This window comes from Acipenser ruthenus, chromosome 23, assembly GCF_902713425.1.
Source record: "Acipenser ruthenus chromosome 23, fAciRut3.2 maternal haplotype, whole genome shotgun sequence".
Lineage (NCBI taxonomy): Eukaryota > Metazoa > Chordata > Actinopteri > Acipenseriformes > Acipenseridae > Acipenser > Acipenser ruthenus.
The window spans coordinates 9,521,382-9,546,320 of record NC_081211.1 but is presented as its reverse complement, the minus strand read 5'-3'; the positions used below and the strand labels follow the sequence as shown (position 1 = coordinate 9,546,320).

Here is a 24,939-nt window from a genome sequence, read left to right as displayed (position 1 = left end):
CTGTCCCATGGCAGTTACACTGCAGTTTCTGCAGGACCTGTTTGACGAGGGGAAATCCTCCTCCATGGTCTATCTGGCAGCCGTTTCGGCTTGCCATGTCAATGCTTCACAATTTTTTAAAGGAGCTCGGTGGCTTTGGTCACCTATGAAGGACATTGTTCCTCGCTGGAGGTTAAACGTGGTGCTTAATGCACTCATGAATCCTCCATCTGAGCCTATGCATTCAGCTGAGCTGAAATATTTATAGCACAAAGCTATCGCCTCCGCAAAGCGGGTGAGTTAGATGCAGGCATTCTCCATTACAAAAGCCTGCTTCGCTTTTACAGAGCCAGGACAAAGATTTCGCTCTGAATCAATCCTGCCTTTCTGCCGAAGACGATATTGGCATTCCATATCAACCAGCCTGTGGAATTGGAGGCCCTGGTATACTACGTTGACAGGACGAAAAGTTGGAGGCAGGCCGAACAACTTTATGTCTGCTATGGGGCTAAGTCCCATGGTCAAGCCCTGTCTAAGCAGAGGCTGTCCAAATGGATTGCAGACATGATCTGGAGTGGCTATGAGTTGGCCAACTTGCCCCCTCCAGAAAAGCTCACTGCCCATTCCACCAGGGGCATGGCAACTTTCTTGGGCTTTATTCCAGGATGCATCTGTCAAGGGCATTTGCTATTCAGCAGTGTGGGCTACTCCCCATACCTTCACTAGGTTCTACAGACTTAATGTCGTGGATCCTCAAAACCCTGCTTTTGGAACTAGAGTGTTAAGGGCGGCTTCTTACAACACGGGCAAAGAGGTGAGTTTCTCCCTCAATTTTTTCATCCTAGCTACTTGTTACTGGGGCTCCTAATGGTAAAGCACAAGGCAGCCTCTCGGCTTAGCCTTGTAACATTCCAGTCATTATGCAATCTTGCCCTTGCGATGGCTTTGGTACACTTACCCATGCGGTAATGGTTACATTTCATTCTTGAAATGGAACGTTAGGTTATTATAACCCTGGCCGCCTGAAATAGAAATGTAACCATTAACCTCAAGGTCGCTGCGTCCATGTTTGCAGCAGGCTTGAAGGAAACATGACGCAGAGGTCTGTGACCACAGTACTTTTGTGTCCTCGGGGGCGGGCCATGACTGCGTCACAGGCTCTACGAGCAGCTTTGATATATGTTATTCAGGCTGCGGGTCCTTCGAAGGTAACTACCCATACGGTAATGGTTACATTTCTATTTCAGGGAACCAGGGATAATAATCTAACGTTTTCCATTGACAAACACTGGAGTAAACTCTGAAAAGGAGGAGCATTAAGCTCACACTCACACTGTGCAGCTGAGGTACAACCACATTTCCTGTAAAATAATACAGTACGATCAAAACCACTGTCGTTTACAATAGTATCCTGTAGTGTCCATATAATATTTAGGGTTATCTCTAAGGGGGTTCGATGGGTTCAGTTCAGGCAGGGAGAGAGGCAGGGGTGCAGGGACAGAGGTAGGCAGGCAGGGAGAGAGATAGAGGCAGGGAAAGAGAGAGGCAGGGAGAGGCAGACAGGGAGAGAGAGGAAAAAGAGAGAGAGGCAGGCAGGGAGAGAGGCAAGGAGAGAGAGGCAGGGAGAGAGGCAAGGAGAGAGGCAGGGAGAGAGACATGGAGAGAGAGGAGGGAGGGAGAGAGAGGCAGGCAGGGAGAGGCAGACGGAGGGAGGGAGGCAGAGAGAGGCAGACAGGGAGAGAGGCAGGCAGATAGAGGCAGGCAGGCAGGGAGAGAGGCAGGCAGTGACAGAGGCAAGGAGAGAGAGGCAGGGAGAGAGGCAAGGAGAGAGAGGCAGGGAGAGAGAGGCAGGCAGGGAGAGAGGCAGATGGAGGGAGGGAGGCAGAGAGGCAGGCAGATAGAGGCAGGCAGGCAGGGAGGGAGGCAGGCAGGGAGAGAGGCAGGCAGTGAGAGAGATGCAGACAGGGAGAGAGGCAGGCAGGCAGGGACAGAGAGTAGTCTGAATATCCTGACAACGTGAGCCATAAAATGAAGTGAAGTGAAGTTTGAGGTACTGCAGTTGTCTTACCTCTCTGAGTCTGTGTCTGACTGTGTATGGAAAGCCAAAAGTGCTTTTTTTGTGACTCCATTTCGGACTTTATCCACGCTGAATGCATCCTTGTACGCTGAATGCACCCTGTAGTAACCTTAGAATTGGATAATTGTATCTCCTGTTTGTCCCTCAAAGTGCTCCCGGGTGTAGAGAGGCGATTGGCTTGGTGGGGTCAGAGGTCACCCACTGACCTTCCATTGTCCACAGCATTTTTAGCGAGTTGCTGAAGTGAGGGAACATAATTGGACATTCTAAAAAATCAGGAGCAGAGGGATAAAACAATTTTTTAAAAATCCTTAATGGCTGAGCGCTGAATGATATTGCCACCCAGAGCAGCTGGGGCTCCCAAGTGTAAGACGGTGTTGTGTCGGCAGTGGAAGCAGCAGTGAAATCCCTGTGTGGATATAATGGCTCTCTTCCTCTTGCTGTTTCCCATACTAATCCCAGTCAGAACACTGTCTTTAAAAGACGTCCGATAATCTGTAAACACGCTCCTGTGCAATTTTGTTACCTCCCCTTCAATACATCAACTTTAAAAAGAGGAAGAATAGAAGGGAATCAATATTTATTTATCAGCGGTGCAGTTTCACCCGTTCAGACAGACACATTTATATTCCTCTAAGCACTTAAACAATGCAGATCAGTTAAAGCAGCAGGTTTTTTGTGTGTTGTTTTTTTTCTAATGCTTTGAATCATGGCTTCCTAAAGTGCAAGGTTACAGCGCTGGAGAGATGAGAGGGGAGTGTTTAGTGTTCATTATTATTAAGGTGCTGGTAATGACAGTGCTGGAGAGATGAGAGGGGAGTGTTTAGTGTTCATTATTATTAAGGTGCTGGTAATGACAGCGCTGGAGAGATCAGAGAACAAGCGTGTTTCTTTAAAAACACACTGCCTTTCTCTGGCCAGGGGACGTCCTGTTTTGATCTCGTTGGGAAGCTGAAATCTCGTTAAACAGGCTTCAATGGCAGTGAGTTTGAAAGACAGATGCACAAGGACCCTTTAATGGCCGATCAGTGGATTTTGTTCTGCTATACTTAGTAAAACACCCAGAAAAGTAAGTACAGTATAACTCTCAATATTGTATCAACACACTTTAGAAATCATCTTTGTTATGTTGAAATGAGCTATATATTTGTAAGTGATCTGCTTCTGAAGCTAAGAACACATTGCAGTGAAACTTTCTCCCTGATATCTGAATTCCTGGTTTATGTTATCACTGCAGTGTTTTCTCTTAGATTATGTCAACAGTTTAACACTGTGTCCTTTAACTTGGGAGGACGCTGCTCAGTTTTCAATCTGAATCCGCCTGCTCTTTTCTTGTGTCTCCCCCTCTCTCTCTCTCTTGCAGTCACAGGCTCTGACATTATGCATTTCTCTGAGATCAATGGTGGCTAAGCAGGTGTTGTTTCCACTAATTCAGTGACCCTTCCCTGTTCCTCGCTACGGCCTAATTAGCATGCTTCACAGCGCGCCAGTGCAAACAGTTGCACTTAATTGGCCAATTACTGAGCACTTCATTATGTATGAGACGTGTTCTATTCCATGTTACTGAGCACTTCATCATGTATGAGACGTGTTCTATTCCATGTTACTGAGCACTTCATTATGTATGAGACGTGTTCTATTCCATGTTACTGAGCACTTCATTATGTATGAGACGTGTTCTATTCCATGTTACTGAGCTTCATCATGTATGAGACGTGTTCTATTCCATGTTACTGAGCACTTCATCATATATGAGACATGTTCTATTCCATGTTACTGAGCACTTCATCATGTATGAGACGTGTTCTATTCCATGTTACTGAGCACTTCATTATGTATGAGACATGTTCTATTCCATGTTACTGAGCTTCATTATGTATGAGACGTGTTCTATTCCATGTTACTGAGCACTTCATTATGTATGAGACGTGTTCTATTCCATGTTACTGAGCTTCATTATTAGAGCCTGTGAAATTCACGGGAGAATTCAAACGACATGACTAACCTGCAATTCAGTCCTAAACCTCAAGATGTCTGTGTAGCCACTCCAGCTAAACTGATCAAAAGAATAATTAAGTAATCAACACATTAAATTCTGGCTAATTAGAAAGCACCCCCTAATTACGAGGAACAATTATTGCCATTCTAGACATTGATGTGTTTAAAGAAAAAGCTTACCTCGAGACTTGCTGTTTTACAACAGATAGATGCACCAACAAATCAAAAGCATTTCCTTGAGAGATCGCAGGCAGCAACATCCACCGGCTGTGCAGCACACTGATGGGTAGAACTTATTTTGAAAGCTGTAATTGGACTTTAGCCAAATTCATGAAATGTATAATACATGTGATGAAGAGTTGCACAGCACAGATGGCAGAATAAACAGTGTGTATTTTTCAAGTTTTTGAAAAATTGACGAGATACTACAATCCTGATCAATGCCAAATAAAACCACGTTTTATTTAACCAGCTCAAAGTTTGTGAAAGCAGTGAGGATTTTAGACCCACAGCATGTTTGTAGTTTGGATAAAGAACCCCTCCCATTAGATGCTGACTGTAAATCAGAAATGGAGGGATATCAACTATATACAAAAGAAACCGTAGTGGAATTTCACTGACCGAATTTTAGAGAAATGCATAAGAACTATTTCCAAATTTAGCAAGAAAGGCTCAAATATATTTGTTAGTTGTTACCAATTCTGTGGATGTTGAATGAAGCGTTTCTTCATATGGACAAATTTTCACAGAGCAATGTTAATCCATGAAAGAAGACCGGCTATCCAACTGACGATGCTGAAGTTTAATAGCAAAATATATAATGCACAAGGACTGAGAAGAGATTTGTTTTTCTTTTTTTCTAAGTAATGCTTATGGGCTTCTTATGAACAAGTTTTTATTTATTTATTTATTTATTTATTTATTTATTTATTTATTTATTTATTTTTACATTATTTTCAAAGAACAAAACAAAACAAATAAAAAGTAAATAAACACAGCTCACATATGTTAAAAAAAAACAAAAAACAATATCTTCTCTTCTGTTGACGAAATATATATTTGTGCCTGGTGAGATCCAGATATCAAGAAAATGTCTTTTTTTATGAAATGATTTGCATAAAAGTGTACTGGTAAATTAAAACCTATAAATAATGTATTCACACTTATGAGTTCTCTGAAATAATATTGAAACAAAACGCCCTTTTAAAATCCTGTTCTACGTATTCACAGGGATGTAAAGGCTAAATAAATGTCAGTAGCCATCGACAGCGTTCTGTTTATTAATCTGCTAGTATGTACTTTGTAGTAATGGGATGAGAATTCAAATGGTTGGGGAATGGCCACACCTGTGATTGTTGGCAGGGATAGATTTAACCCCATCCATGTCAACCTTACACTTATTTACACCAGCAGGGCTTCCATCCTGCCACAGAGAGGATCTTACACTCTCTGAACAGCCTCCCCCTGCTCTGTACTTGTGCAACACTTTTGGAGGGTACTGAAGGGATTATTCAAGAGAAAAAAAACAGTGACAGAGATGAGTGAAACATGCATAGTGACTGAGAGATGAGTCAAACATACATAGTGACTGAGAGATGAGTCAAACATGCATAGTGACAGAGATGAGTCAAACATACATAGTGACTGAGAGATGAGTCAAACATGCATAGTGACAGAGATGAGTCAAACATGCATAGTGACTGAGAGATGAGTCAAACATGCATAGTGACTGAGAGATGAGTCAAACATGCATAGTGACTGAGAGATGAGTCAAACATGCATAGTGACTGAGAGATGAGTCAAACATGCATAGTGACTGAGAGATGAGTCAAACATGCATAGTGACTGAGAGATGAGTCAAACATGCATAGTGACTGAGAGATGAGTCAAACATGCATAGTGACTGAGAGATGAGTCAAACATGCATAGTGACAGAGATGAGTCAAACATGCATAGTGACAGAGATGAGTCAAACATGCATAGTGACTGAGAGATGAGTCAAACATGCATAGTGACTGAGAGATGAGTCAAACATGCATAGTGACTGAGAGATGAGTCAAACATGCATAGTGACAGAGATGAGTCAAACATGCATAGTGACTGAGAGATGAGTCAAACATACATAGTGACTGAGAGATGAGTCAAACATGCATAGTGACTGAGAGATGAGTCAAACATGCATAGTGACTGAGAGATGAGTCAAACATGCATAGTGACTGAGAGATGAGTCAAACATGCATAGTGACTGAGAGATGAGTCAAACATGCATAGTGACTGAGAGATGAGTCAAACATGCATAGTGACTGAGAGATGAGTCAAACATGCATAGTGACTGAGAGATGAGTCAAACATGCATAGTGACAGAGATGAGTCAAACATACATAGTTACTGAGAGATGAGTCAAACATGCATAGTGACTGAGAGATGAGTCAAACATGCATAGTGACTGAGAGATGAGTCAAACATGCATAGTGACTGAGAGATGAGTCAAACATGCATAGTGACTGAGAGATGAGTCAAACATGCATAGTGACTGAGAGATGAGTCAAACATGCATAGTGACTGAGAGATGAGTCAAACATACATAGTTTTTTTTTTCGATTGTGCCGGATTAGGCGACTCTAAGAATATGTTGCTCCGTGCTGAGATTCAAACCCTTGACCTTCAGAGAGCCAGCGCTGCACCCTTCCCTGCCACAGCCCAACACTCATACAGAGCTCATTAACCCTGCTAACGAGCGCTAATTCACTTGATTTACTGTCTGATCAATGGAAGAGTGACCTTTTAATAAGAGGGACTGGAACGGGCTGAGAGATCAATAACACATTATTTGCAGCCCGGCTTGGAGGACAGAAAAACTTGAGCTGTTAATTCTTAGATAGAACAAATGATTACAGAACCATCTAGGAATGTTGCATCACTTGTTATTTCCAGTAATACAAAACTACAGTAACATCTCGGCATCCAACAGTAATCATCTGGTAGACTGATCTGGGTCAAGAACTGGGCTGAGAGAATACTCAAGCACATACAGTGCCTTGCGAAAGTATTCGGCCCCCTTGAACTTTGCGACCTTTTGCCACATTTCAGGCTTCAAACATAAAGATATGAAACTGTAATTTTTTGTGAAGAATCAACAACAAGTGGGACACAATCATGAAGTGGAACGAAATTTATTGGATATTTCAAACTTTTTTAACAAATAAAAAACTGAAAAATTGGGCGTGCAAAATTATTCAGCCCCTTTACTTTCAGTGCAGCAAACTCTCTCCAGAAGTTCAGTGAGGATCTCTGAATGATCCAATGTTGACCTAAATGACTAATGATGATAAATAGAATCCACCTGTGTGTAATCAAGTCTCCGTATAAATGCACCTGCACTGTGATAGTCTCAGAGGTCCGTTTAAAGCGCAGAGAGCATCATGAAGAACAAGGAACACACCAGGCAGGTCCGAGATGCTGTTGTGGAGAAGTTTAAAGCCGGATTTGGATACAAAAAGATTTCCCAAGCTTTAAACATCCCAAGGAGCACTGTGCAAGCGATAATATTGAAATGGAAGGAGTATCAGACCACTGCAAATCTACCAAGACCTGGCCGTCCCTCTAAACTTTCAGCTCATACATGGAGAAGACTGATCAGAGATGCAGCCAAGAGGCCCATGATCACTCTGGATGAACTGCAGAGATCTACAGCTGAGGTGGGAGACTCTGTCCATAGGACAACAATCAGTCGTATAATGCACAAATCTGGCCTTTATGGAAGAGTGGCAAGAAGAAAGCCATTTCTTAAAGATAACCATAAAAAGTGTTGTTTACAGTTTGCCACAAGCCACCTGGGAGACACACCAAACATGTGGAAGAAGGTGCTCTGGTCAGATGAAACCAAAATCGAACTTTTTGGCAACAATACAAAACATTATGTTTGGCGTAAAAGCAACACAGCTCATCACCCTGAACACACCATCCCCACTGTCAAACATGGTGGTGGCAGCATCATGGTTTGGGCCTGCTTTTCTTCAGCAGGGACAGGGAAGATGGTTAAAATTGATGGGAAGATGGATGGAGCCAAATACAGGACCATTCTGGAAGAAAACCTGATGGAGTCTGCAAAAGACCTGAGACTGGGACGGAGATTTGTCTTCCAACAAGACAATGATCCAAAACATAAAGCAAAATCTACAATGGAATGGTTCACAAATAAACATATCCAGGTGTTAGAATGGCCAAGTCAAAGTCCAGACCTGAATCCAATCGAGAATCTATGGAAAGAACTGAAAACTGCTGTTCACAAATGCTCTCCATCCAACCTCACTGAGCTCGAGCTGTTTTGCAAGGAGGAATGGGCAAAAATTTCAGTCTCTCGATGTGCAAAACTGATAGAGACATACCCCAAGCGACTTATAGCTGTAATCGCAGCAAAAGGTGGCGCTACAGAGTATTAACTTAAGGGGGCTGAATAATTTTGCACGCCCAATTTTTCAGTTTTTAATTTGTTAAAAAAGTTTGAAATATCCAATAAATTTCGTTCCACTTCATGATTGTGTCCCACTTGTTGTTGATTCTTCACAAAAAATTACAGTTTCATATCTTTATGTTTGAAGCCTGAAATGTGGCAAAAGGTCGCAAAGTTCAAGGGGGCCGAATACTTTCGCAAGGCACTGTACTACTGCCCTGTCAGTGCCAAAAAATACAGACAGAGAGACAGACAGTGATCAAGGCCAATGGAGGAACCACAACCAAGACTGTACTGGGGGCTGTTGGCTTTCCTTCTTCAAGGTGCTGAGTTTTAATAAAAAGTTATCCGTGAGTCGATTCCGCTCTGATTTCAATGGAATCAGTCATTCAGCAGCAGGGCGAGCTGTGCTGTGAATGGGAGCCTTTGTGACGTTGGTTTGTTGAAGCCGTGCCGTGTCGTGTTATTGCAGGATAACAGGATTGGGAATCCCGCTGCATGTGAAGTGAAGAGAGATGACAGACTATAATGTAGCATCATGAACATTAAACAAAACGTTTTCTTGCTGCTTTTTTCACATTGCCTGATTTCGTGTTTCTGTCCTGTGTAAGGCCTTTATTTTCTCAAGCTGATGTTTGTTCTTGATATTCAGTTCAGTAGGTTGAGTGGTGTCAGCAGAGAGTCAGGGTTTAGTGTTGCAGAGTATCATTTCACACAGGTCACTGAACAAAGCAAAGCACAGGCTGAAGATGGTAATCCAGTCTCAAGCTGCTCTTAACCCACCCAGGCCTCTGTGATTCTCAGTGTTATCATGCAGGGTTGTGTGAGACAGTAACGCTATCCAGTGGAGCTGAGCAGTGATTTCGAATGTCGGGCAGAGCAGTAAAGTTAGATTGCACTTCAAACGTCTTTAAGGAAACATTGAAATCTTTCAGTCTGTTAATGTCAGATTAAACTTGTTTTGCTGCGTCCCCCCTTCAGAGATGCATGCCCATGTGCACTCCCCCTTCTAATAAACAGTACAGTATTAGAAAACGATGATTTTCCCAACATATTAACATCTTTTTCTGAAGGCAGAAAGCAGCATAGCACAGTACCCCTATTCAAACACTTAATAAACTGGAATATAAAATAACACCTAATGAGTCATATTGACCTCAGTGCACAGGGTGAGCCAGCTTGCTAGCGCACAGTTTGTGGGATCTCGGCTTGATTTCAGAATTTCAACCTCAGACTTGTCTCTACTCTTGTTCTTGCTGTAAATAAGTGAAGAAAACCCCATTTCACACAGATATGTTGCGGTAAAGTGAACATGTATTTCGACTGCTGTTTGTGACGTTTCAGTGAACTCTTTTCAAATTGAGAGCCAGTACTGATCAACAGGCATAACTTTGAAATAATCTCTCAAAACACCAGCAACGTCAATCAGATTCTCTTTTAGACTCGCAGCAATCATGGTCTTTGCTACAAGTTCTCTGAAAATGGATTTTGAACCCAGGCAAAATCCTGCAATTCATTTGCCTCACTTTCTAGAAAATACTAAATAAATTGAGTGCAAAGATGAGACAAATGCTCCACTATCGCATCTTTAACTTCCAGGACCGACATTCCAAAATCCATAATGACAGAACAGTGTTTGAATTATATTTTTGTGTGCTGGGGGATTTTCCCCCCTATGCTGCAGTCAATGGGGGGGATTCCAACATTTTAGGGGGGAATTGCAAAGAAAAAATTGCGCTTTTGCATATAAAAAACTGTATATTTGACTGCATCATCATTCACTCTGGTGTTGCTTTAAAATAAGCTGCTTTCAGGAGACCTAACAGCTGTTCATCACTGTGACACAGAGCACTCTCCATTGCTTTTGCTGTTGCCTGACATGAAGTCTTTGCTGCAGCAGAAGAAAAAGGTGCTTTTCTTTTTAACCAGCGCTTCATTTCTTTTTTTAAACTCTTTACACTCAGCCCTATTTCCACCTGTTTTTCCCTGTTTTCATGTATGTATGTTTAACTACTGGATATGGAACATATCAAATGAAAGGCCACAGAATTTCCTTTCATATTATGTAACAGGATCAGGCATACTATATGTGATAGAGATGATATAGAGAAATAATCATGTTTGGTCACTGCTATATATGTTGTAATCATAGATAGCTAAAAATAAAAACACTGCCCCATTGAACCTCAATATGAAATTAACATGGGGGGGGGGGGGGAGCTGAGCTTCTAACGATACCTCCCCTTTCAGTCTATCTGCTACAGTGACGGAGCAATAGACTCAAAACGAAACCTAAGCTGTGAACTGTGTCACATGATGAGAGGCTTACCTTCAGTCATAGGTGGCGTTTACGGTGCCCGAGTAATATATGCATAACCTTCGGTGCGCTGGAGTTTTAAGAGTTAAAGCGAAAGTCACCGCTTGCAAAACAACACCTAGATAGACTTAATATCGTATTTCTTTTTTCAAAACTGTTTACTTACTGCAGTGTACTGAGTTTCTATAATGCTTAAAGATAGCGGCCGAGAATCACGCACGAGAAAATAAAGTCTCGCGGCACTTATCCGAAATATCTGGTTAAAATTATTTATTTTAAAATTTAAAATTATTTATTTTAACCAGAACTACTCAGAATGCAGCTCATAGTGCTTTTGCCACTGACACCCACTTTCTTAGAGATTGTTGTAGCATTTCAGACATTCTAAATTTGTTTATTTTAGCAGATGCCTTTATCCAAGGCAACTTACAGAGACTAGGGTGTGTGAACTATGCATGAGCTGCAGAGTCACTTACAACTACGTCTCAACCGAAAGACGGAGCACAAGGAGGTGAAGTGACTTGCTCAGGGTCACACAATGAGTCAGTGGCTGAGGTGGGATTTGAACCAGGGACCTCCTGGTTACAAGCTCTTTTCTTTAACCACTGGACCACACAGCCTCCTATAAATTGGGTGGAAAATACAGTAGCTTGGTGTCTTAAAATATCTGTGCGGGTTTTTCCCGCACTCAAAGTTGCAGATATGCGGGAGCAACTTGGAAAATGCGCGATTTTTTTGCCTGACTTTACATGCTTCTTCATCTGGATCAATATGATCAACTCAGCAATAGAGTTTATACAGGACTGCCTGTAATTAGCATTGCCTGTGGTCCTGCTGTGGTCTGCTCTGAATCAAATCACAGCAATAGAGTTTATACAGGGCTGCCTGTAATTAGCATTGCCTGTGGTCCTGCTGTGGTCTGCTCTGAATCAAATCACAGCAATAGAGTTTATACAGGGCTGCCTGTAATTAGCATTGCCTGTGGTCCTGCTGTGGTCTGCTCTGAATCAAATCACAGCAATAGAGTTTATCCCCAGAGGGCCAGTCATGAGCAGCGATCAGAAATGCAGCTATAAATCTCCTTAATTGAGGGGAATGAATAATACATGAGTGAGCCCACCTCCCTCTCCCTGGTTGTCATTTGATGTCTGAGAGCGTTAAGAAGACTGTTTATTGTGAATGAAACAAGCACTGAAATTGGAAATGTGTGAGAAGCTGTGGATTCCCTGTGAGTGCCGTGGCTGCTAGGGGAGGGCAGGCTGGCTCACACAGTGCTGCTCTCTCCCTGTGTGTGCCGTGGCTGCTAGGGGAGGGCAGGCTGACTCACACAGTGCTGCTCTCTCCCTGTGAGTGGCGTGGCTGCTAGGGGAGGGCAGGCTGGCTCACACAGTGCTGCTCTCTCCCTGTGAGTGGCGTGGCTGCTAGGGGAGGGCAGGCTGGCTCACACAGTGCTGCTCTCTCCCTGTGAGTGCCGTGGCTGCTAGGGGAGGGCAGGCTGGCTCACACCATTAAACGACCATTTGATCTTGTTATGCATCATACAAGTAGCCCAACAGGATCACCACGTGTATCGTGATGCGTATCATATCATGGCCATGCATACTGTGAAACTTTTTGTATCATGACATTAGTGTATCTGTAATAGGGGTGTGGGAATCTGCTGTGAGAGACTGAGAGAGACAGAGGGATGCAGTCAAAACACCACACCAACCCGCCTGGGTTTATTTGCCGTATTTTCAGGTGTTGTTTCAAGTAGCACCACTAGGGTACCAGCAGGGGTATTAACTCATGCAGGAGGACACACACACACAAGTGTAAATAAAACTAACACACCCTCAGTAAACTTATTGTGGGATTTAAAATCCCCTCAACTCATTTCTATTTTAAACGTAATACTGACGACCCCAGTTTCCCACACACTGAGTTCACTCACCCTGGTTACACACACACTGAGTTCACTCACCCTGGTTACACACACACTGAGTTCACTCACCCTGGTTACACACACACTGAGTTCACTCACCCTGGTTACACACACACTGAGTTCACTCACCCTGGTTACACACACACACTGAGTTCACTCACCCTGGTTACACACACTGAGTTCACTCAGCCTGGTTACACACACACTGAGTTCACTCACCCTGGTTACACACACACACTGAGTTCACTCACCCTGGTTACACACACACTGAGTTCACTCACCCTGGTTACACACACACACTGAGTTCACTCACCCTGGTTACACACACTGAGTTCACTCACCCTGGTTACACACACTGAGTTCACTCACCCTGGTTACACACACACTGAGTTCACTCACCCTGGTTACACACACTGAGTTCACTCACCCTGGTTACACACACTGAGTTCACTCACCCTGGTTACACACACACTGAGTTCACTCACCCTGGTTACACACACACTGGGTTCACTCACCCTGGTTACACACACTGAGTTCACTCACCCTGGTTACACACACTGAGTTCACTCACCCTGGTTACACACACACTGAGTTCACTCACCCTGGTTACACACACTGAGTTCACTCACCCTGGTTACACACACTGAGTTCACTCACCCTGGTTACACACACACTGAGTTCACTCACCCTGGTTACACACACACTGGGTTCACTCACCCTGGTTACACACACACTGAGTTCACTCACCCTGGTTACACACACACTGAGTTCACTCACCCTGGTTACACACACTAAGTTCACTCACCCTGGTTACACACACACTGAGTTCACTCACCCTGGTTACACACACTAAGTTCACTCACCCTGGTTACACACACACTGAGTTCACTCACCCTGGTTACACACACTGAGTTCACTCACCCTGGTTACACACACACTGAGTTCACTCACCCTGGTTACACACACACTGGGTTCACTCACCCTGGTTACACACACACTGAGTTCACTCACCCTGGTTACACACACTAAGTTCACTCACCCTGGTTACACACACACTGAGTTCACTCACCCTGGTTACACACACACTGAGTTCACTCACCCTGGTTACACACACACTGGGTTCACTCACCCTGGTTACACACACACTGAGTTCACTCACCCTGGTTACACACACTAAGTTCACTCACCCTGGTTACACACACACTGAGTTCACTCACCCTGGTTACACACACTAAGTTCACTCACCCTGGTTACACACACACTGAGTTCACTCACCCTGGTTACACACACACTGAGTTCACTCACCCTGGTTACACACACTAAGTTCACTCACCCTGGTTACACACACACTGAGTTCACTCACCCTGGTTACACACACTAAGTTCACTCACCCTGGTTACACACACACTGAGTTCACTCACCCTGGTTAGTCTACCGCCCAGACAACTGCCAGACAATTTTCTGACGTGGAGTAGTTCTGTTCAGCGGTGTTCAACAGACGTGAGGCATAGGCGACGACTTTTTCGGATGCACCAAATTGCTGGGTCAGAATGGCACCAAGTCCAATGTTGCTGGCATCAGATACACTTGGAATGGCAGTGTAAAATATGGATGGGCCAATACTGGGGCAGATGACAACACATTCTGACGCTTAAGCCAATTCAAAGGTGCAGAAGTCTCTGCAAAGTTGTTGATGAACTGGTACCAGTTGCCATGCCTAAGAAACGCTGGATTTCTGGGTGTGGGAAATTGCTGAATGGCCTCTATTTTGTTGGTGGAAACCCCCTCGCTAGACACTATATGCCCCAAAAAATGAACAGATGACACTTGTCCAGGTGTAAGGTTGGCACTGCATAATTTTTGGAATACTGTCTCCAAGTCTTGAAGGTGTTGTTCAGCAGGCTGGCAGTATATAAAAAAAAACATTTTTTTCCCTTTAATTCACCAAGAACTGCCTCCATTGGTCTTTGGAATGAAGCTGCTGCATTTTTCAAATTAAACAGCTTGACGCGGAAATGGTAGAAGAGGTAATAAAAGCAGTCTTCTGGGCATGAACAGGATTCATTGCCATCTGCCAGTATCCACTTCGCATGTCCAACTTGCTGTATACTTTAGCATTGCTCAAGGACTGCTGTATTTGCAGGAGGATTACTCAAGTCCATTTTGATGGTTGAATTGTTGCAAAGTATTCTCTGTCCTGCCCAGTCCTTCTCAATCAAAGAGCCAACCCGTAGGGGCCCTTCCACAGTTTGCACACCACCTCTAACATTCACTGCTGGCCTTGGATTGAAATGACATAAAATCATGAGTACCAGCTGTCACCAAGACCTGGCTTCCAGTGCATGCACAGCGTTCGGTAATGGAATGCAAAATCCTGTATTCTTTCCTTGGTGCCTTGCACTCTTTCTCTCAAGCGTCTCTCTACTTCTGCTTCACAGTCTTTGGATAGGAAAGCTCTCAGAAAGATCTTTTTAAACTCAGTCCAGGAGTGGACATTAGCCCGCACTGCAACCCACCAGTCTTTAGTTGTACCTCTTAAATCTTCATACTGTTCGACATAAAGTAATGGATCAGCCTTGTCTTCCTCAACACCAAATGTAGGGAACTCCTGCTTGATGGGCAATTTGTGATGATATTTTATATTCTTACTGTTAGGGGTTGTTTTAGTTTGGTCTACAAGCAGCTGTTAACAGAGATATCTGTAGAACTAGGTTCTGTCAGATTTACATTAGGGGTACTAGTCATTTTTTCACTCCTAGTACTCTTTGTCTTTGATACAAATTGAGCCTGCAGCTGGATATCCCTCCATTTCACACAATCAACTACAGACTGCCGTAAATCTTTTAAAGCCTTGTTGAAAGACCGCTCAAGTCTAGGACATTTACAATCAATGTAATACTGCAAAATGTCTTCTTGCCTGACAAATCTCAAGGGCAAACCCTTTATCTCATTTTCAACAGACTCAAGCCTTTCCTTGTACTGTCCCATTAAAGCACAGATATCACCATGTTCATCTCCAGCTACTAATTCGTCTGCAGATGGCGGTGGAGGACAATCACCCTCACTTCACCCTCACTTTCCTCACTAATGTGACTTAAGTCATGGGAAATACATCATTCTTCCAAACTCGAAATGATATCGCTCACCGGGTCACGACGAGTTACAAATCCACCGGCTGTGAAGTCTAAAGGTACACTGTATTCAGTGTCAGACTCCTGACACATTGCTAGCAGCTACAGCAGCCGTGTTGCTGGGTAACTGAGTCCTAGCAAAAACGCAATCTGGGTAACAATCTTATTAAAGAACATTTTTAGAAAGAGAGTAAAAGTTACAAAGAACCCAATTACCCAGCAATTGACAATAACCACATTTCTACATATATCAAACCACATTCATACATAATGTCTACAATACTGTTTCAACTGGACGAGTGTCTGTTCTCTTTGGACAGCCCTAAAAATAACCCCATGGCCTTGGTGACTGGTAAGGTTCATCCTGGACTGAACTTTATTATTCATGAATGTGTCTAATATCCATTATAAAAGCTGCCTGTGTATATTTATAATTGAGTGTGTAAACTCCCTGTCATAAAGCCTAGGTTTATATTTACTAGTTTAGGAGTGTTTAGTTTAGAGGAGGGTGCACGAGCATGGCTAAGTACTGTATGTGAGCTTGCCTCGCGCACTGAATGCATGCCTGCCACAGGGCTCCCCTGGGTCCTAAACCCTGCTAGGTACAGACAGGGATTGGGGTAACCACACACCGGCCATGACTTTTGCAGCATAAGGGGGTTTTTGCTTGTGTATAAGTCGACCCCCCCAACTTAAGGATTGTGTTTTGGGGTTAAATTTCTCAACTCGCAAATACGGTAAATATGTAATACTTAGCTAATCCTGAAACGTTTAAAATCTAAACTATTAGACTTCTAGTACAAATCCTGTTCTGACAATCACTCACAGTGGAGACTCAGGAAAACCCGGAGTGACTCAAACAGCTTCACAATGGGAGTGTTATTCCCTGTGCACGTATAATATATACTGTACTGTGTCCTGCAAATGCATTTGATTGTATTTCAGAGACACTAGTTATAAGTAGGCTTGCTACTATTCAATTTTAATTTTTGAGAAATCGCTGATTTAATATCAACGTTTATTTTAGAAAGAATTTACCGTTCTTTTTCGATCTTTATTTTTCAATTCAAGCAGAGAATGTGTGAAGAAAGCAGACTTTTTATGCCACTGAGAAACGTCTCATTTAGCGAGACCCCTTTATCATATTCAACGTGCAACAAAACCATGGTTACCAACATTCTAATTGACATAACGTTTGGTCACAGCGGAGCTATACCTAAAGATAAGGATCCTACACAAATTAAAAAATGGTCTCAAATAAACCATAGAAGACGCAGCATATAAAACTGTATTACATAATGTGTAGGATAAATTTCCGAGTAAAAATAATATGCTCAGAACAAAACATTAGATAGTTGAACAGAACTAACTTGCACTTATTATTAAGAGTCTGAGCTCCGCCTCTCTCCAGCTTCAGCACAGCTGGACTCACTGGAAGGCAAGGCAGACGGGCCCACTTCGTCCTGCCGTGGAGACTTCAGCCATCGGGCAGGGTATTGTGCACAATATTCATTAAGTGTTTTCCTCTTGCACCCCATTTTCAAATCAAACTAGTAACTGTCACTATATACCTAAAGCAAAAGCGTACCTACACCTTAAGTAGGCGGTTAGAATGACAGGCGCTGTAGCTGGCAAATGAAAGTGCAAAATCGGTGCAGGTCATGATGATTGACAGTCATTTAAACGAATGAGAGCATTCTAGTGCTGCTTCAGTTAACGAGATCTGTCAGAACAGGATCAAATAACACACAGTGAAATTACAGTAGTCTATTAAGGGACCACTGAGTTGACTGACAGCGACCCCTAGCCATTCCGAGCGGAACGGAGACATGACAGACAGCAAGTATAAAAACTAAACAAACTCTGCAGCTCTGATCACAGCCTCCAGTCACCTCTCTGATCACAGCCTCCTGTCACCTCTCTGCAGCTCTGATCACAGCCTCCAGTCACCTCTCTGATCACAGCCTCCTGTCACCTCTCTGCAGCTCTGATCACAGCCTCCAGTCACCTCTCTGATCACAGCCTCCTGTCACCTCTCTGCAGCTCTGATCACAGCCTCCAGTCACCTCTCTGATCACAGCCTCCTGTCACCTCTCTGCAGCTCTGATCACAGCCTGCTGTCACCTCTCTGATCACAGCTTCCTGCCACCTCTCTGATCACAGCCTCCTGTCACCTCTCTGATCACAGCCTCCTGTCACCTCTCTGATCACACCACACATCATTACTACTGATCCAGTCTCACCACAGAGACAGCGTATCCATTCTACAGCGCTGCCACTGCCCACACACCACACATCATTACTACTGACCCTGTCTCACCACAGGGACAGCGTATCCATTCTACAGCGCTGCCACTGCCCACACACCACACATCATTACTACTGACTCAGTCTTACCACAGAGACAGCGTATCCATTCTACAGCGCTGCCACTGCCCACACACCACACATCATTACTACTGATCCAGTCTCACCACAGAGACAGCGTATCCATCAACGCCTGTCAAAGCAGTGGTACAAGTGCATTGATGATTTCAGAGTCCCTGCAAAACCTGGGTGATATTATTAATGCTGGAGGGTGTTCCCTGCGTCTTACAGTCACTGAGTACTCCCAATCGCAACGTACTGTACTTTAATTAAGCGATTATCATTGATATTTTATAGTCACGCATCATGAGTCATAATATAAAGTGAATCTACACAAGAACAATAATAGATTCATTAAGATAACTCTGATAATTCCTATCCATACTAAGTTACTTGTGTGTTGTTTTCTGGTTGGATCTGCTGAAAGGTGTCTGTGCTGTGTGGGTATGAAGGCACCAGCACACAGAAGCATTGTCTGTTGTTGTAATCCAGGGCTGCTTCTGTGGTGGATGCAGTGAAGTTGAATTATCTATCAGCCTGGGTAAAGCAGGCCCATGGCAGTGCTTTGTTCTTGTCTGCAAATTGTGCAATGACAGTATAATGTAAACGAGTGGCTCTGCACTGGGATCAGCTGCAACTGGGGCAGCGATGTTGTATCGAGTGGAGAGTAGCTTAAGGAATCTCTGAGGTAATTTAACAGTGCAATGGCATTCCAGCTCCAGTAGCTGACAGATATAGTTAATAAAGGCATGAGAAGGAGAGAGAGGGAGAGAGCGACATTGCATTAGTCTTGATAGAGGAGCGAGGCTGACTGGGGAAGGAAAAGATCAGAAAACCACACTCTGAGAAAAATGAGAAATAGGTTGAAAAAAACCCCATCATTTCAGCAGCCAGGAAATGTTCCTTGATATAAATTTCACAAAGCCAATAAATAAAATCCCATCATCCTTCCCTCCAGTGCTGTCACACAGTGGGTCTGGATGCACGTGCCTTGTAAAACTTCACCACAGTGTTGTTGCAGTTTTTCCCTTGGTTATACTATGCATTTACATAGTTTACCCTGGTTTGCCATGTTTATGAATAGGGGTCTACTTAAATCGCAGAGAAATTTAACATTTTTTGTGGGTCTGTCACGGCATAAATAGCAAAATTCACGGATATTTCATGACTGTATTCATACAATATAGAAAACAATGTATACAATATATATTCCCTCCAAAGCTCAGGAATACACATTTATGCTTACCTTCTTAAAACGGGCCGTCTTATTTGTTAAATATCTGCATGCAGCATCACCAGCAGTTGCAGCTGGCATCCTCTGTCTCTGGGGTGTGAACACTTGACTATACATTGATATGGCACGTTTGGCATCCACTGAATTCACTGGAATTGTAAGGCAGCGCTTTGCCAACTTGTAGAGACATGGAAAGCGGTTGGAAATCGAGTCCCAAAACTCAGTCACTTTTACTGGCATCTGCAATTCTTTGACATAGTTCAAGTACGCAGCACGTTCGTTTTCATACTCTTTCTGCCATCCAGGTGTGGCTTTAAGTAGGCTGGCATCTAAACACAGAAAAGATGTCTGACTTGGGTCAAAAATATGAACAGCGTTTAAAACGTAGGCAGCATGCTGTTTAAATCGAGGTGTCTTTAACTGTCTGGAACTCTTGTTGTCCGCCGCTGTTTTCGGCTTGGCAGCCTGAAAGTTGTTGCGATGCCATATCCTCGACCCAGCTTATCAGATCAATCACTTTGTCGTATGCTTGGTGGATAGAAACCTATCAAACCAAGTCAGAAGCTGCATGAACCTGCTTGCATTTTCAGCCACAAATTTCACTTAGTCAGCAATGTCACACTGTGCTTTATTAGACTTTGCTATGCTTTTACTATGGGGCACTTTTACAAGGTAGGTAGCAATTGAAATAGCTGTCACCTTCAATTGTGATGATTAAATATGAACCCCTAGAAAGCGGGACCTCCAGAAAGGAAACGGCCGGGAGGGGGAGTGCTGCACCGGGTCGGCACCCGCGCGTTGGAAGGTGAACTTTTTGCGTTGTGGAATCACAGCGAATGAAAATAATGAACATGTGACTGGATTGGTTGTTTGTAAAAACCTGTCATCGTGTTTTTGTCATCTGGTAGATCATCTCTGTGAAAGCACAGGTGTGGCTCCCTTTCAACTGGTGGCACAAAAGGAAGAAATAGGTATTTTCAGCCTAAAAGTGAGCTGAAGACGCCCAGCAAAGAAGACAAGGAGTCAATAACAACAGTGGCTGTGAAGTGTGTTTGCAAAGATGACAAGGAGTCAGTAACAACAGTGGCTGTGAAGTGTGTTTGTAAAGAAGACAACTATGTGGTGCGCGATAATTGCATTTAGTGTGCAGCTCGTTAATGATTGCCGTGTGTACTATTGCAATTGTATTCATTATCGCGTGCGATACGTGGCATATCATGGCATGCACTGAATGTAGTGCTTCACACTATGGGAATCAGAATGAATCTGTGATTCTTATTGTAATGCATGCTGCTGTATTTAAAAGAGCATCCAGCTGTATTCACATGGTATTTACTAAAGGGTGTTCATTTTAGTGCTTGTATTAAAGTGATCATTTATTAGTGTGTATGGAGACCAGGCTTTATCCACTGACAGGAGCGCTGTTTAAACCTCTTTTTCTGGCCTGTAAACTAGTGATGTGCAGTTTGATTCTTTTTACTGACTTGATTCCTTTGATTCATTCAGTTTTAGTGAATCAATTCAACAGATTTGTTTGTTTGATTCACTGACGTGAAATAAATCCATCTTGATGAATTACTTGGTTATGAAAATTTGTTTGAACAGAAAAATCTGGCAGCAAGGGCCATTTAAGTTAAGACTGTTGACTTGGTGGGCTGCATCGTAATATATATATATATATATATATATATATATATATATATATATATATATATACAGTATTCATGTATTTTATAGAACAGAAATAGGCAGATATAACTAGAAGCAGCTTTCCTAGAACACTGACAAAAGAAAACTCAATATTCCAAATGTAATATAATGGAGGAAATAGAATATTTTATTTCAATGGAAATCTCAAACAGTAAAAAAAAAAAAAAATGTCAGAGTATATTATTATTTATTTACAATTGTTACAAGATATCACATTATTTTTACATACAATTACCCATTTATACAGTTGGGTTTTTATTGGAGCAATCTAGGTAAAGTACCTTGCTCAAGGGTACAGCAGCAGTGTCCCCCACCTGGGATTGAACCCATGACCCTCCGGTCAAGAGTCCAGAGCCCTAACCACTACTCCACACTGATATAATGTATATAATGCTAAGTCTCAATAACTAACTTGTATTGCAAAATATAACGTTTTTAACAGCACTGAAAAAAGATACTGACAAGCTGGTTAAATGTGAAATAGTATACAGTATGAAATGATTTTTTTAGGATTCTGTTGTGACACGTGGCACTTCTTTTCCGACACTCTTGATAACAATGCTCATTGCATGTTCTAATTCTGCAACTTCTCCACATAATGCCTGTTGATGCAGAATCCAGTGTAAGAAAATGGGTAATTTCTTTAATGTTTTCCAGCACTCTGCTAGCCAGTCCAGTCATATATGGTGCAGCCTCTGTTGTAATCCCAGTTAGTTTCTTCCAAGGTAATTCTGCACTTTCCATGGCTTCTTGAAGTTAAAATTGCCTTTCCTGTGGTTGTGTTGTTCATGGCATCCACAGCACTTTCATTTTTTCTTCTCGTTTTCAGATAAACCTTTAGTTGAGACTCCAAAGCTTCTTTTATTTCCAGTAAACTCAAAATACGTTGCTTTGTGCAGCGTGTCATAGTGACGTTGTATGTTATAATCTTTCATAACTGCAACCGTTGCACTGCAAATCAGACATCTTGCCTTGCCGTCAAAATTATTCATTGAACAAATAATCATCTGGCTAACGATTTTGGAATCTTCTGTGTTCCGCCTCCACCTTTCGCTTCCGTGACATCGCCAACTACTTTTTGGCTACTGATTTTAAATTTTACACAAAGTAAAATAAATAGTTTAAACAAGCCTTCACTTCGCTATCCTAATCCAAATGATGTGTTCTGTGCTGTTACACGTATGCACGAGGAAACGGATACTGTGTGCCATTTGATTGGCTATTTTACTACCTCTGTGAGCTTAATGGGAATGTCACTCATACAATGCAGACTGCACATGTTGAATACGTGTGTTATATTAAAGAGGCGGGTTGTTTTAAAGAGGAATTCCAAAACGATACAGTACATCAGTGCCAAAAATTGCCCCGCGGGCCATATGCTTGACACCCCTGCTTTAGAGTAGTAACTATTTATTTTAAGCTGTCATTCAGCTTTAACTGCAACCTATTTAATAAACTGCAATTTACAAAAAAAAATCCCTGCTAAAGCTCACAGGGAATTATATTAAATTTCCCACAGAGGACAGGTTTACAGGACGTGAGAAAGGATAGAGCCAGTCGACACAGACAGTAGGTAAAGGACAAACACTCATGGGTTTGGGTCGGGTTGCAGGTCTTATTAAAGCGGGTCGGAAGACGCTGCTGCAGTGGGTTGCGGGTTCGGGTCGGGTCCTGTAGTAGCGGGTCTGGGTTGGAAGCGGGTTGTAAAAACCGGACCCGCGCAGGACTCTGAGGAGGAATGTTAACCCTGTAGGATGTAGAGTCTTCTTGCAGAAGAGGAGGCTGTGTTTGAATCAGGAATCTGCCAAACAGCAATCCATTACTGTCAGACACCTGCGGGATCTTTGTCACTGAGCAAGTGAGGCTGTTACTCCTTCATTTAGGTGCCTAATCTAGCGGCTGGGCTGTGAGATTGCTGCTTTGGTCATTAGAGCTGTTTGAGAGAACAGCAAGCCGTCACAAAGGAGGCAGTGATGAGTATTTGGGCAAAGGCTTGTGGTGAGCCATCGGGCCTGCCAGCTGCACTGTCCTGTTAAACTCTGTGTAAACACCTCTTACCTCAACAGCCTGCTTTAGTTTATTATTGTTGAAAAGCCCTTGAAACTGCTTTAAAATGATCCTCACATTAATTGCCATGGTCAGGTCATCCACCACATGGTGAACAATGAAGTCAAAAGGTCTTCAAAACGGGCACTTTCACCACCTTCATCCTCGCTCTCCCGTGAGGGCTGAAGGAGTTCCACGGCTCTTCTGCTCCCTGCTCACAGCACCTACCCTGGGGCTGTTTTCACCACCTTCAGCCTCGCTCTTCCGTGAGGGCTGAAGGAGTTCCATGGCTCTTCTGCTCCCTGCTCACAGCACCTACCATGGGGCCCTTTTTACCACCTTCAGCCTCGCTCTTCCGTGAGGGCTGAAGGAGTTCCATGGCTCTTCTGCTCCCTGCTCACAGCACCTACCCTGGGGCCCTTTTTACCACCTTCAGCCTCGCTCTTCCGTGGGGGCTGAAGGAGTTCCACGGCTCTTCTGCTCCCTGCTCACAGCACCTACCCTGGGGCCCTTTTTACCACCTTCAGCCTCGCTGTCCCGTGAGGGCTGAAGGAGTTCCACGGCTCTTCTGCTCCCTGCTCACAGCACCTACCCTGGGGCCCTTTTTACCACCTTCAGCCTCGCTCTCCCGTGAGGGCTGAAGGAGTTCCACGGCTCTTCTGCTCCCTGCTCAGAGCACCTACCCTGGGGCCCTTTTTTCCCATAACATGTAGTTTACAGTATGTAACACCAATTGCAAATGGCAGAAACGCATTCCCAGAGTCTGGAATGACCCAGGTTCCTTCTGGAACCCTGGGGATGTCATGGTGACTTGCTCTCTGCACTGGCTGTTAATGCAGGTCATGGTTTGTTGGTGGACCCTGTTATAGTGAAGACCCCATGATACTCTATGGAAGAGGGCTTGGCTAGCCAGTATTAAAGACCCCATGGTACTCTATTGAAGAGGTCTTGGCTAGCCAGTATTAAAGACCCCATGGTACTCTATGGAAGAGGGCTAGTCCCTCCAGTCGGACTAATTCTTAAACGTCTTCCATTCTCTCCCCTGTAAACTGGAACAGGAGGACATCCTTGGAAACAAGGAGGTATATTCAATTGTTCTAAATGGTGGAATGGCGGATTCTTTCTGTAAAAACAGTTCTGGACCTTCTTTAAATATTAGAATGGTTGCTGTGCTCACATCCACCGCAGTCTGGATCAGCTGAGTAGAGCCGTACCTTATGCTCCTCGTCGCACCCTGAGGACATGGAACGCTGAAGGTCGTTCCTAGAAGTCTCCTAAAATCAGGAGGGCGAGGCGGGTCTTTAGTTGCTCTGCTCCCTGCCTCTGGAATTCAGTGCCAAGTCCTATCAGGAATGCTGGCACAGTCGACTCTTTTACATCAAATTAAAATTAATATGTGTTTGTGTCGGCATATTCTTGAGCTGGATTAATTGGCCAATTATTATTTTAGATTATTTATTGTAAAGCACCCTGGGATTGCTCTGCGTGAAGAGCGCTATATAAAAGCAAATTATATTGTACTGTACTGTAGTGTATTATATTGTACTGTACTGTAGTGTATTATATTGTAATGTACTGTAGTGTATTATAGTGTAGTATAGTGTAGTGTAGTGTATTATATTGTAGTGTAGTGTATTATAGTGTAGTGTACTGTAGTGTATTATATTGTATCTGTGTTGTCTTGGTAGAAAGACTACTACAAG

The 24,939-nt window shown here is 43.3% G+C and overlaps 1 protein-coding gene across 1 annotated transcript in view; it reads left to right on the top strand.

Annotated features, from left to right (window-relative positions):
- LOC117414221 (sodium/potassium-transporting ATPase subunit beta-1-interacting protein 1) overlaps positions 1–24,939 on the top strand; it is an 80,505-nt gene that overhangs the window by 38,298 nt on the left and 17,268 nt on the right. The window lies entirely within an intron of this gene.